The sequence below is a fragment of the Callithrix jacchus genome, chromosome 14 (assembly GCF_049354715.1).
Source record: "Callithrix jacchus isolate 240 chromosome 14, calJac240_pri, whole genome shotgun sequence".
Lineage (NCBI taxonomy): Eukaryota > Metazoa > Chordata > Mammalia > Primates > Cebidae > Callithrix > Callithrix jacchus.
This window is the reverse complement of record NC_133515.1, coordinates 81,082,649-81,098,053: the sequence shown is the minus strand read 5'-3', so window position 1 is coordinate 81,098,053 and position 15,405 is coordinate 81,082,649. Positions and strand designations below refer to the sequence as shown.

The following is a 15,405-nucleotide window of genomic DNA, read 5'->3' as shown; positions in this document are numbered from 1 at the left end:
GGATGATTAAAAATATATAGGAAGATGTGGATGGGTTATATGCAAATATTATGTTATTTTATATAAAGGAGTTAAGCATTCATGGATGTTGGTATCTGAGAGGAGTCTGGAATTAATCTCCCATGGATACTAAGGGACGACTCTTTGGATGTGCACTGTTTGAGCTTGTGCTCAAGTGCCGAGTGAGAAAAGGCTATCTCCTTTTCATCCTTCTTTGTGACCAGGGCCACTCAAATTATTAAGCAGCTGTGTGTCCCTTCTTGGGGATATGATAGAGCTCAGAGAGGACAAGACAACATGGCAGCAAGAGCCACTTCCAACTGGATGATCATGTAGGCATGAGTGGGGACAGCCAGTGAATTGGCTCGATGGTGGGGATCTGAGGGAGATCTGGCCAGTGCTAAGCTGATTTGGAGAACAAAGGAAGCAAAGATGTGATCAGCCCACATCACTGAAGTTCAGGAGAATCAGAGGGAAAAGCCTACAGCTGCACTGGGGCCTATGGTAACAGGATTGCACTGGACAGGTGTAGCCAACCAAAGCCTTTATTGACAAAACTGTCTGTCCAAGTCTGTCAAGATATATCTGGTAACCAAGGCCAAGTGCCTACTTCCCCTGTAAGAATTCTCTGAATTTTCCAGGGTGGGTGCAGTGGCTCACACCTGTAATCCCAGCACTTTGGGAGGCCGAGGTGGGTGGATCACCTGAGGTCAGGAGTTCGAGACCAGCCTGGCAATATGGTGAAACCCCATCTGTACTAAAAATATAAAAATTAGCTGGGCATGGTGGTGGGCACCTATAATCCCAGCTACTCAGGGGGCTGAGGCAGGAGAATCTCTTGAACCCAGGAGATGGAGGTTGCAGTGAGCTGAGATTGGGCCATTGCATTCCAGCCTGGGCGACAACAGCAAAGCTCCATCTCAAAAAGAAAAAAAAAAAAAAGAATCCTCTGAATTTCCCTCAAAGAGATCATTATGATTTAAAGGAAAAACGAGAACTCAATGACAGCCAGATGCAAATTGGCTCCAGTGAAGACTTGGTCTTTTCCCCTATGATTCTGTACTTGATTGAGCTTGAGATGAGGCATAGTTTGGATTTGAATACTTTGCACAGGGTTGTAGATAGGACCTTCAGGTGACAGAGACATAGATGGCTGTAATCCCAGCATTTTGGGAGGCTGAGGTGGGCAGATCATGAGGTCAGAAAATTGAGACTATCCTGACACGGTGAAACCTCGTCTATACTAAAAATACAAAAACATAGCTGGGTGTAGTGGCACATGCCTGTAATTCCAGCTACTTGGGAGGCTGAGGCAGGAGAATTGCTTCTACCCAGGAGGTGGATGTGGCAGTGAGCCAAGATTGTGCTACTGTACTCCAGCTTGGGCAACACAGTGAAACTCTGTCTCAAAAAAAAAAAGGAAAAAAAAGAAAAGAAAATCGATCTGTTGAAGATGATTTCATCTTCTCTAAGATCAATTTTGGGGATGGAACAGGGGGTCTGAAATTTAATTTAGAAGTTGCTGAAACAGCCTAGCTCAGAAGAGAATTATGTCTATACAATATAAAAAATCTCTGGGAAGAGTAATATAAGTTTAAACATAAAATACATATTTTAAAATTAAATTTATACACATTGGGTATAGATTGGGTTTTGTGGGTGTGTGAAAAGGAAAGGAGAGATTGGAAATGCCTCTAAGGGCTTAAAACTAAAGTACTAGGATGGAGATATCAATTTTTTCATTTAACATATCTTTTGAGGACTTTTATGAGCAAAATAATAGTAGAAGGAATATAAGGTTATTTAGAATATAGTTTCTTCATGAGGTTAGAGTGTTATAGAAAAAGAGAGGGCAGGTAAGGAGTCCCTGGTATCAAATGCAATAGAAAGATGGAGAAGATACAGGTCATGAACAGCAGTATTGTCAATGAAGTGGGTAGAAGTGTGAGTCACATCTCAAAAGACAGTAAAAAGAACTACAGGATATCCATTTGAAAAGTAGGACTGAAAAATGATTTGAAAGGAAACCAGCACTGTATACAGAGCAGTAAAGAGATGATTTCCTTTGGAGCTTGTGAAGAGTGCAACAGTACTTAAATGACGCTATTATTATTATTTTTAACAATAAGGGGTCCAGAGTAATTTGAACTTGTTTTTGTCAAAAGAAAAACATTAGACAAATTAAATTTAACAGAATTTAATTGAGCAAAGAATGGTTTGAGAATCAGGTAGCCACCGAGCAGAATAAGTTCAGAGAGACTCCAGTGCTACCAAGTGGTTGAAGGAGATTTATGGACAGAACAAGGAAAGTTATGGACGGAAACAGCCAGAATAGTTGCACTTGGGTGTTTGCCTTATGTGGTAGTTAATATTAGGTGTCAACTTGATTGGATTGAAGGATGTCTATACGGCTTTGGTAGAGTATCCTTTCTGGGTGTGTCTGTGGGGGTGTTGCCCGAGGAGACTGTCATTTGAGTCAGTGGACTGGGAGAGGAAGACCCACCCTTAATGTGGGTGGGTACCATCCAATCAGCTGCCAGTGTGGCTAGAACAAAGCAGGTGGAGGAAGGTGGGATCAGCTGGCTTGCTGAGTCTTCCTGCTTTCATCTTTCTTCTGTGCTGGATGCTTCCTTCTCTTCCTCCTGCCCTCGATATAAGACTCCAGGGTCTTCAGCCTTTGGGCTTACAGTGGTTTGCTGGGGGCTCTTAGGCCTCACAGACTGAGGGCTACACTGCTGGCTTTGCTACTTTTGAGGCTTTTGGACTCATACTGAGCCACTACAGGCTTCCTTGATCCCAAGCTTGCAGACGGCCTGTCATGGGACTTTGCCTTAAGATCACGTGAGCCAGTTGTCCTTAATAAATAAACTCTTTCATAGATACAGATATCCTATTAGTTCTGTCCTGCTGGCAAACCCTGACTAATACACCTTTTATGAACCCAGTTTGATCAGTAGCCACCTTTGACTGAAACTTGGTATGTCTGGTCACACATCCAGTTTGGTTACAGTTCACAATGTATGGAGAAACCTTTAAAATATGCAAGTAGGCAGCTTTAGGCCAAACTTAACAGATTCAAACAGATATCCATAGTAGGACTCTTATTACTATAAAGAGTGCATATATTCATCCATATTCTCGAAATGGCTGCTTGGGAAGCCATTCTAAGCTAGTCCATCACTCATGTAGGACTCCATTTTAAGCATCAGGATGGTCAAATGCCTCTAGAGAAAGGAAGCTCACAATTTTCTATTTAGATAATTTTGTTGTTGAACATTTTTATTAAGTTTTCATTTCCCACTTAAATTTACTTTTACAACAAAAAATTTCTTGTTGAGCATACCTGCAGTAAACTAGAAAAAAGGCTGCAAGGTACTTGTCTCTGAGAAAAATGCCCATCAGAGCACTCTTCACCGGGAGAAAAAAACTGAAGATCACTTTTGTCAAGGATTGTATAGTAAATGAACCTGTTAGCAATAGTGTACCCTTATGCTGAGAATTACCCTGTATGGCAGATGCACCTGAATATGAGTTCTGAGCTAGGTAATCTGGGAGTGGCTAACAAAGAGATTTGTTCTTTGTCTATGAGGAACATCTGAGCCCCCATCCCATAATGGAGGTCCCAATTTTGGGGCTGAATGAAGGTCTCCAGGTAGAGCTTATTAGGAAAAAGGTGCTAAGTGAAAATGACATACAAACTGCATACCTTTTGCAAGCGGTTGTGGTTCTCCCGTGCAGCCTGCTGCCACTGGACTGTATATAATGTGGTTCTCTTGCCCAGCCTGCCACCACTGGACTCTCTCCTCTGCATATAAGCCTCCAGTAAAACCCCATGTCTTGTTTTCTGGCTTGCATCTCTTCTTTGGCCTCTTGAATCTGGTGCCATCCCTATTGGAGTTGATAGGAATTTGGCATAACCAGGATTTCTGCTTCCTCCGATAATGGTGTAATCAAGCAAGGATCTTCTTCAGGATGCTGATCTCTTTGCTTTTATCCCTAGCCTGTTAAACCTTTTGGACTCTGATATGGTTTGGCTCTGTGTTCCCTTCCAAATATCATCTCAAATTTAATCCCCACGTGTTGAGGGAGGAACCTGAGGCTGGGCATAGTGTCTAATACCTATAATCCTAGCCCTTTGGGAGGCCAAGGGATTGACTGAGCTCAAGAGTTCAAAACCAGCCTGGGCAACACAGTGAAACCCTGTCTCTACTAAAAGACAAAAAATTACCTGGGCATGGTGGCGCATGCTTATAGTCCCAGCTACTCAGGAGGCTGAAGCAGGAGAATTGCTTGAACCTGGGAGGCAGAGGTTGCAGTGAGCCAAGATCCTATCACTGCACTCCAGCCTGGGCAACAGAATGAGACTGTCTCGAAAACAAAACAAACAAAACAAAAGAAGACAAAACAAAACAAAACAAAACAAAACAAAAAACAAAACACTTCTATAATCAACATGTATCAAGGGAGGGAAGTGATTGAAACAGGAGGACAGCTTCCCCCATGCTGTTCTCATGATAGTGAGTGAGTTCTCATGAGATCTGATGGTTTTAAAGTGTCTTGGCATTTCCCCTGCTTGTACTCACTCCCTCCTGCCACCTTGTGAAGAAAGTTCCTGCTCTCACTTTGCCTTTTGCCATGATTGTAAGTTTCCTGAGGCCTCCCTGGGCATGCAGAACTATGAGTCAATTAAATCTCTTTCCTTTATAAATTACCTAGTCTTGGGTATTTCTTTATAGCAGTGCAAAAATGGACTAATGATGATTCGATCTCTCAATGGCCACCATTGGTCATGTTTTCTAAATGTAGACTGTAACTACAGGAATTATATAGTCTGCATTCTCTCTTTCTCTCATCATACCATACCACACGTGATATTAGCCTTATCTTAAAGGATACAAACTCATTTTCACTGTCTGTCTGAATTGTAGTCTTCCTTGAAAAATAATATGTTAGCTAGTTAATTCAGTATCATCTGAAATCAAAAGTTTGTTTTTTTTTGGAAAGGAGAAAAGAAAGAAAAAAAGGAGTGAAGAGTGAAGGAGAGGAAGAAAGGAAGAAAAAGGGAGAGAGAATGGGAATATTGCTTCATTCTAAACATGGGTATTAATAATGGCTGATCAATATTTTGTGTATTTAAAGTGGAGAATGTATATTTTGTGTATTTAAAATGGAGAGCTCTAGAAATATTTATTAAGTTTACTTGTTCCGGATCTGAGTTCAGGTCCTGGTTGTCCTCATCAATTTTCTGTCTCGTTGAGTCTAAATCTCTTTATGGGTCTTATGTATCTGGGTGTTAGGATTGTTAGCTCTTATTGTTGCATTGATCCTTTTACCACTATATCTTTGTTGCTTTGAAATCTATTTTATCAGATGCGAGAATTGCAACTCCTGCTTTTTATTTATTTATTTATTTTTGCTCTCCATTTGGTTGGTAAGTCTTTTTCCATCCCTTTGTTTTGAGTCTTTGTGTATCTTTGGATGTGAAATGGGCCTGGATGCAGCATACCATTAGGTTTTGTCTGTATCTTTTGATTGGGGGATTTAGTCAACTTAAATTTAGGGTTACTGCCATTTGATGTTAACTGGCTATTTTATCCATTTGTTTATATAAATTCTTCTTTATGTTGGTGCTCTTTACTTTTTGGTATATTTTTAGAAAGGCTCATACTGGTTGTTCCTTTCTATGTATAATGCTTCTTTCAGAAGCTTTTGCAAAGCAGGCCTGGTGGTAATAAAATCCCTGAGTACTTGCTTGTTCATAAAAGATTTTATTTTTTCTTCAATTGTGAAGCTTAGTTTGGCAGGATATGAAATTCTGAGCTGAAAATTCTTTTCTTTAAGGATGTTGAATACTGGCCCCCACTCTCTTCTGGCTTGTAGGGTTTCTGCTGAGAGATCTGCTGTAAGTCTGATAGGCTTCCCTTTTTGGGTAACCTGACCTTTCTCTCTAGCTGCCCGTAGTATTTTCTCCTTCATTTCAACCCTGGTGAATCTGACAATTAGGTGCCTTGGGGTTGCTCTTCTTGAGGAATATCTTTGTGGTGTTCTCTGTATTACCAGGGGTTGGATATTATCCTGCCTTGCTAGATTGGGAAAGTTTTCCTGAATAATATCCTGAAGAGTATTTTCCAGCTTGGATTCATTCTCTTTATCACATTCAGGTACACCTATCAAACGTAAATTAGGTCTTTTCACATAGTCCCATATTTCTTGGAGACTTTGCTCATTTCTTTTTATCCTATTTTCTCTATTCTTGTCTTGTTTTATTTCATTAAGTTGGTTTTCGACCTCTGATACCCTTTCTTCTGCTTGATCAATTCGGCTATTCAAACTTGTGCATATTCCGCTAAGTTCTCATGTTGTGTTTTTCAACTCCGTTAGTTCATTTATAGCCCTCTCTATATTGTCTCTTCTTGTTAGCATTTTGTCAAACCTTTTTTCAAAAGTTTGAAATTATTCTGAGAAATCTGCTTTCAAAATACAAATGCCCCATTTTATTTTGTAGATGTTTCCAGAGTTACTGAGTACTTTATCTTTAATTAATGTCAGTAATGAATTTAAAATTGGGAAAAAAGCAAAAATGACAGGCAATAAAAATATAACTCTGAAGTATCATTTATTATAACTATTATGGAGTGATATTTTGATAAAGTTTGCATGAAATAAAATGTGAATCTTTTATAGCATATGTCAGAACACCAGTGCAATTTTGGGATTTCAAGAGGGAATTAATTAATGATGACTTGAAAACATATTCTAGCAAGTACCAGTGTACATTATGACAAATTGATTAGTATGAAGTCATAATTATCATATTCCACAACTCTGGAGCCTACTAAACTGACAAATGTAACTTTCTCCCTCAGAACCCAGAACAACATGATTTTAATGATTGTTCAAAAAGCATTTTTGGAACTGTGTGTTCATCTTAAAAGCCAAATTCTTCCTCTCTTCAAAGGACAGTATGAGGTAAACTATTATATCCGTCTGGAAGAAGACATAATGCTTTTCTCAAAGTGTGAAGTGGGTCTACTGGGGTCCGGTGAATCAAAGCAATGTAAAAACTTTCCTGGGTGAACTCAGAGAAATTCTAACTCATGTATTATTTGCCAAAGGGTAATAAAATAGTGTTAGTCACCAAGCTTTAAAGGAAGAGGAAGCTGGCTGGTATATGATGGAGTGTCGGTGCCTCTGTGTGTGTGTGTTTGTGTGTGCGCGCGCGTGCATATATGGTGTTATAACTAATGCAAATGGATAACTCTTGGTCTGGAGAGCAGGACTTTCCTAAATAGTAGTGCTATCTTGTGACTTCTTCTGTTCTAGGTGTTAGGAAAATTTTTCCTTTTGCCATAAGATGCTGCCGCTGATGGCTGATGTATTAGTAATCTGCTTGTCACTGTCCAATATATTCCCATTGCAGTTTGAAAAAATCCAAATGTTTTCCTGTGCCCCAAAAGTCCCTGTTATCAGCTACTGACCGGCTTGACAATGTCATCCCATGCTTCCTTGCCTGCACTCAAACACCGTCCCTTCTGAAACGTTGTTACCCCAAATTTTTGCATGGCTAGAGCCTTATTATCCTTGTGTCAACTCAAATGCAACTTTCTCAGAAAGGCATTTTTTGAAACTCATAGTAAAGTAGTACTTCCTACCTTTACCTGTTCTAACTTTCTCCTGCTTAAAAAGGAAGCTGCTGCCAACTCCAGATCCAGAAAATCATTTCCTAAAGAGATTGATTTTGACTCTCCATATGGGGTGGTTGGTGAATTCCAAACGATTTTTCCAGTGTAAATTGATAAATTTGCCTGATCTGACCTGGATGGAAAAGCATGTGGATGGTGTAGACAACGCGCTACCACCTTAGATCACAGTCTATCAGACTGTAGGTGATAAACAATGAGTTACATCACGATATGATAAACGCCAGATTAGTCACTCTTCTTTTCCACTTTACTCTTTTATTGTCTTACAGTTCTTATTCCAGTAGAATATTCATAATCATTTATTTGTTTACTGGTTTAATGTTGATCTACCTTTGACAGATATCTGTGAGAAGAGACTTTGTTGTATTTGCTGTTGAATTTTCAGTGTCTAAAATGCTACCTATCATGAGTAAGTACTCAAATATTTGTGCAATATAGTTAAATGAGGAAGCAGCCTCCTTATAAATTGACTATATATGTCCAGATTAGTTTAGATGAAACATATATACCCTTGAGGGTCAGGCACATAGTAGGCAATCTACCAATGTTCTCTCTCTCTAGCCTTCCTTCTGAGGGAGGATCACTGAACTCTTTGCAAGTACTACCTGAGCAATATTTAAATTAAGATATCAGAAAGCTGAATTTATTCTTTCCTTACTTGTTTATTTAAACACAAGATAATCTATAACTTAATGCTTACTAACATTATTTCCAATCCTGGCAAGTAATCTATTTTTGTAATGATTCTTTAACTATACTTTGCATAGTTAACTTAGAGACTTCACTAAGTTAGAATATCTTTCCTCTTTAGTCAAGGTTTATTAATGAGAATGTTGTTAAACTAACTATAAGATTAGTTCAACAGGAATGGCTTTTAACTTGCTCAGACACATACTCATTGTATTTCATATGTAGTATTCAGATAAGAACGAGTGTACAGATATTTGTATGTACCACAAAATTAGATTATGACTTATCTGCTATATTAAAAGGACTGTATATCAGTGTTTATTAGCTTTATCTGCCAAAATTAAGCCTGCCCAGAGTTTTTCTAACAATAAGATCTGTTAATTAGCTCAGCTCCACACAGCTTGGTTAAGCTTGCAAATAACAGACTTATTGCCCATTGACTCTGTGTTGTTCTAATTCAGAAAGGGAGCTGTCTCAGACCCTAGAATCAGAAAATCATTACTTAACGAGGCTTATTTTGACTTTCAATTCAAAGAGTTTGATGAATTCCAAACATTTTTGCTAGTATTCTTAACTCAATTTACCTAGCCAGAATGGAAAAGGGTGTGGATAATGCAGGTAGCCCATCATCACCCTTGATAAAACCTTCGGAGTCCTTCTGATTAAGAGAAGAAACTCAAGATTTTTCAGGCTATGCATGAGTAAGAAGCATTATCCCATTGTCCCTTGTGGCTATCTCCCAAATCCTATTTTGTTGTCTTATCGAGCCCTTGGAAAGATTTCTGTGTAGGCTTTCCTCTTCCACATTTGGGTGCTCTAGTCATCCTACCTTCTCTGGTTGCAAGCAGTTGGAGTTTTATTCTCCCTGCTGTGGGGACTGGCATAGCTCTGCTTCCATGAGGGAGAGGCCCAGGGTCTCTCCTGGAGCTACTGCATGCTGGGACCATAGACTCCAGCCAGGGCTCATTGACCTCCTGAGCGTGTGTGTGTGTGTGTGTGTGTGTTGTAATCCTCTACTTCTATTCTATAGGGATATGACATCAGTGTTAAGGACCTAACACAGTGTCTTAGGCTGAAGGAAAATTTCTATAATTCATTATTGTATGGAATGGTAGATCATCTGAAATCCACATGCAGGCATTGCTCCTATAGCTCCAGCTTTCATCATACCAATTGACTTTAACAGGATTGAATCATCAAGGGGCACACTTTGTATTCTGGGGACCAGCATAGGTTATAACTTGAATACGATTGGAAATGAACATTACTGCTGGAGGAAGGCGATACGGTGGCAGTGTCAACTGCTTCCTTTGAATAAGTCTTTGCTTTGTTTTTAACAATAACTGGATGATAAGAAAGTAGAGAAAGCTTGTGCAGATGAGTAGCTCACACTTGGGAAAAGGAGTGACTTTTGTGTGGTCCTAAGCTAGATGTAGTCAAGGGTAATAGCATGCACTCAGGGACTTTGATCATATAAGCTATGAAGAAACGCTCCTGCTCGAAAAGTGAAGCTTATATTAACAGATTGAAGCCCTCTGTCTCCTTGTCTTTTTGATGTTCATTTAAAAATGGAATGCACTCAGTTCCTACTATGTGCCAAGCCCCAGGGACATATTGTTGAGCAACATTAATTGTATTCAAACACAATTTCTGTGAATGCATGCTATTTTAGGACTTCAAGTATATTTAGGCACAGGAGGTTGTTTGGAGGCCACCATTCTCTCACAACAGCAAAACAGACTATGTTTCTAATTTGGAAATTCCCAAATATACTCCGGATCTCCTATGTTTTCTTTCTTTCTTTCTTTTTTGAGACAGAGTCCTGCTCTTCCGCTCAGGCTGGAGTGCAAGGGTGTGCTCTCGGCTCACTTCAACTTCTTCCTCCTGGGTTCAAGCGATTCTCCTGCCTCAGTCTCCCAAGTAGCTGGGACTACAGACATGTGCACCACCATACCTGGCTATTTTTTTAATATTTTTAGTAGAGATGGGGATTTACTATGGTAGCCAGGATGGTCTTGATCTCTTGACCTCGTGATCTGCCCACCTTGGCCTCCCAAAGTGTTGGGATTACAGATGTGAGCCAGTGCTCCTGGCCCCTTTTTCTACTTTTAATGGATGCAGCTTGGCAAGCATTAACTGAGTACTCACCATAGTCTGGAACCCTGACAAAATCTGGGGAGAAGGAAATAAAGATGGTCCAGTTCTTGGTTTTATGGAGCTCATAGTCTATCAGACTTTAATTGATAAAGAAATAATGATATGAACAGACACTTTACAAAAGAAGACATACATGAGGCCAACAAACATAGGAAAAAATGCTAATTATCACTGGTCATTAGAGAGATGCAAATCAAAACCACATTGAGATACCATCTCACGCCAGTTTGAATGGCGATCATTAAAAAATCTGGAGACAACAGATGCTGGAGAGTATGTGGAGAAATAGGAACACTTTTACATTGTTGGTAGGAGTGTAAATTAGTTCAATCATTGTGGAAGACAGTGTGGCAATTCCTCAAGGCCTTAGAAATAGAAATTCCATTTGTCTCAGCAATCCCATTACTGGGTATATATTCAAAGGACTATAAATCGTTCTACTATAAGGACACATGTACACAAATGTTCATTGCAGCACTGTTTACAATAGCAAAGACCTGGAAACAACCCAAATGCCCATGGATGATAGACTGGTTGGGGAAAATGTGGCACATATACACCATGGAATATTATGCAGCAATCAAAAACGATGAGTTCATGTCGTTTGTAGGGACATGGATGAATCTGGAGAACATCATTCTCAGCAAACTGACACAAGAACAGAAAATGAAACACCGCATATTCTCACTTCTCACTCATAGGCGGGTGATGAAAAATGAGAACACATGGACACAGGGAAGGGAGTACTACACACTGGGGTCTATTGGGGGGAATAGGGGAGGGACAGTGGCGGGGGGAGCTGGGGAGGGATAGCTTGGGGAGAAATGCCAAATGTGGGTGAAGGGGAGGAAGGCAGCAAAGCACACTGCCATGTGTGTACCTATGCAACTGTCTTGCATGTTCTTCACATGTACCCCAAAACCTAAAATGCAATTAAAAAAAAAAGAAATAATGAATTACACCATGATGTGATAAAGGCAGAAATAGAAAACTGCATAAAGCCCTTCAGAGAGTAAGCTACATGTTACAGAGCCAGGAAAGTTTGAAGTCTCACTAATGCAAATGAGATAATAATATCTATCTTACAGGTTTGTTTTGGGAATTGAGTGAGATACTGTATCTAGAACACTCAACACATGATAATCCTATATTTCTGTTGGTTATTACAATGATGACAAGTTAACCTTGTTTCTTCTTATTCTTGGACTAGATATATTTTATCTTAAAACTATCTTAATATTCTTAGACTATTGAACTACTGTCTGATTTCTTCTTAATCTCTCTCTAAAACTGCTTCCTTATATATTTTTCTCCCCCTCTAAAATACTTCTCTATCAACTTGACCAAATTAAAGCAAAAGACTCAAGGCAGGGATGAAGTGGAAAGTGGATTTGAGAAAATGAAGGCAAATGGAAATTAGAATATTGCAATTCTACATGCATCTTTGACTAACCACAGAAATTAGAAATTATATGAGGAAATTGAGATGTTTCTCTTCTGCTGTATCTGACAATAACATCTGTCATTGGGGACTGGATTGGGTTTTTGGGTCCATGAATGGAAAACCCAGGACACACATTATTCGTAGCATGTTCATAGTCTTTGAGCGGGAAGGCTATAGATAGATTTAGAATAATAGAATTAATTTGTACTTATAGGAGTTTTGTAGAAAGGTACTTAATATAATTTCCAAATGTAATATATAAAATATATTTTTCTGGAAGTAAACAATCTAGGAATAGTGGTAAACTGTGTAGACATAAGTAAATACCATCTTCAAAAATTATTTAGGGTATTAATAAACTGCCGGAAAATGAGCAAATATAGTTATAGTCTTACAGTATTTATGACATTTAGTATTGTAGCTTTCTAAAACATTGAAAACGAGTAAGAGGCATATTGTATAGATGTTAAGAAAACAGTTTATCACTAGTTATGTGGCCTTGAAGCATCAGATTCTTAAACTATAAAAGGGGAGAAATAGCAGTTTTGTCTCAGGATTTTGTGGGTATTAAACTGGAAAATGCTCTCTAGAGTTATTAGTACACAGTAGGCACTCGGCAAATTTTAGTTGTCATCAAATTATCTAGCATCTATAATTATCAAGTAACATCTGAATATGATGTGGAACATTCATGTTCTAAAAACACAGATGTTACCTTCTTATATTAATGCTCTATTTCACTTTTCAGTGTTTTTGAGGATAAGGAAAATAACTATGGTAATGTTCCTGTATAACTTTTTAATTTAAGAAATTCTTTGCTTATGGATTTCTGGATGTGTTCCAAGACTTGGGAACTGGGGATGTGGCTTTTCCCATTACTTCTGCCACCAAAGTCTTACCTGGCACTCAGCCTAATTTAAGTGGGGTCCTGGCCCTGTAGCTCATTTGGGTCTGTTATAAAATCAACACTCCCTCTGCAACTTGGGCAATCTGCGTCATAGGAGACCAAGCCAACAGAAATGCCTGCTGCCTGCCAATGTGGCACTTGACCTGGAGTCTGAACAGAAGGAAACTTTTCTATGTTTGTGCCAGGTTTTAATCATATTGGGTCATGTTATAGAAACCTGACACATGGGATCAGAGCTGGAAGTCCATGCTCTTTGACTCTGCCACACCTGCTCACCTTCCCAGATAGTTGGAGGAGTTGAGAGACCTGGTTAGTCTTATTCTTTATATGTGAGTTTGTATTCTACAGGAAAGAAGCTTCTAGAATTGCCACTTCCAGAAGTAAGCAGTCAGAAGTTCAGGAGTAAAGGATAAATCCTGGTTGATATATTGAAAATTATTGATCTCTGAGGACTTTGTGGTTGTTTCAGATTGGCCTGGCCAAATTTACAAAATGCCTTAAAACTTCTATTCATCTTTCACCTGTTAATTAGCTATTGCCCTGCCTGCATGTATTATAAGCAGTGCTATCATTCTCTGTTTCACAAGGACCTGGAGTGACTAATGTCAGTGGCCTTAAGTGCTCACAAGAGTGGAGCTCTAGCCTAGACTATGTAATGAGATGGGGCAGCTGGTGAGATGTGGTGCAAGTTTAAGTATTATTTTTCCAACACAGGCCCTGTGACATTTTAATTTGTCTACATGCAGATTCTGAATCAGTAATTTTGACTAAACTGACTCATCAAGTCATTAAAAAATCAGATAGTTTTTGTTTATTTTCATGCCTTTCTGAATCAGCTAAGTCGATTGTATTATTGCAAAAAAGGCAAAATAGCATTTTTTTTTAACAATAGTCAAATGGAAATAGAACAGAATCCAAGCCTCATTTTCTTCATTAGTAAAATATGGAATTTAATACCAGTATTACAGGTTTTAATAAGATAATTTTAATAAGGAACTAAGTGAAAGTGCTTTATAAACTATACAGCCCACTATGAAAGTAAGGTGTTAGATTTAAAAATATGTCATTAGGCTCATTAGTTTCTTTTCTTTTCTTTTTTTTTTTTTTGTGAGCTGGAGTCTCACTCTGTTGCCCAGGCTGTAGTGCAGTGGCGCATCTTGGCTCACTGCAACCTCTGCTTCCTGGGTTCAAGCAATTCTCCTGCCTCAGCCTCCTGAGTAGCTGGGACTACAGGTGCCCTCCACCATGACCGACTAATTTTTGTATTTTCAATAGACACGGGGTTTCACCATATTGGCCAGGTTGGTCTCGAACTCCTGACCTTGTGATCCGCCTACGTGTCCTCCCAAAGTATTGAGATTACAGGCATGAGCCACTGGGCCTGGCCCATTAGCTTGTTTTCTTGAGGCTTTTCCTGATTCATTTTCATTAAATATCCCAATTCTTTTGGAACTTTCAGCACATGCATAGGTTACATTTGTTACTAAAGCCATGGTCTTTTTTTTTTTTTGGAGTCAGGTTCTTGCTCTGTCAGTCAGGCTGCTGGAGTACAGTGGTGTGACCACAGCTTACTGCAACCTCAAATTCCTGGTCTCAAGTGATCTACCTGCCTTAGCCTCTTGAGTAGCTGGGACCACAGGCACATGCTACTACACGTGGCTAATTTATTTTTCATTTGTGGAGATGGGGTCTTAACTATGTTGCCCAGGCTGATCTGAGGCTCTGGGGCTCAAGTGACCCTCCTACCTCAGCCTCCCAAAGTGCTGGGATTACAGGTATAAGCCAGCATGCCCAGCACAAAGCTATGGTCTTGATCCTCTTTGGTTAAACACAATGCCTGCCATATTGCCTCAGCATTGGTAGAGAGGAGAACTAATGAGAACATTCTGAGGTATTGGTTCCTGTCTTGATCAATGACCAATACAGTCTTTAGTCGGTTACTTCTTTTAGATCCACTCTTCTATTTCCTGCATGGTATGTCATCTTGGAATAATAGCTTTCTAGCCACATGGGCTTTGGGAAGAAGGTGAGACCATCAACATAAATAGAGAAATGAGGGAGAGAAGGTGGTGAGTTCATTGAGACACACTAAATTTTATGTAAAGCTAAAACATTTCCAAAATGGAGGTAATGTTGGAGAGAAGAGTCTGATTGGGGTTATAGATTTGGAAGCATTCAGCTAGAAATTAGAATTTAATCTGTGGGAGTAAGGAAGGTCCAGGAAAAGAGGGAGGAGTGTGTGTAAACATGCAAGTGAGAGAGAAGGAGAGGGGTGGGGATGGTAGGGAAGCCATGGATCAAATGACAGGAAAGATAAGACTTAACAGAAATATATACATATATATATATATTTCTGTAATTGTGGAGCTATATATATGATTTTGTTGAGTCAGGGTCTTGCTCTGTCACTCAGGCTGGAGTACAGTGGTGTAACAGCTCACTGCAGCGTCAAACTCCTGGGCTCAAGTGATCTACCTGCCTTAGTCTCTTGAGTAGCTGGAAAA

At 39.4% G+C, this 15,405-nt stretch overlaps 1 long non-coding RNA gene across 7 annotated transcripts in view; it reads left to right on the top strand.

Annotated features, from left to right (window-relative positions):
* The window catches only part of LOC144579174 (uncharacterized), a 331,105-nt gene that overhangs the window by 159,151 nt on the left and 156,549 nt on the right, over nt 1-15,405 (top strand). The gene's annotated exons all lie outside the window — the stretch shown is intronic.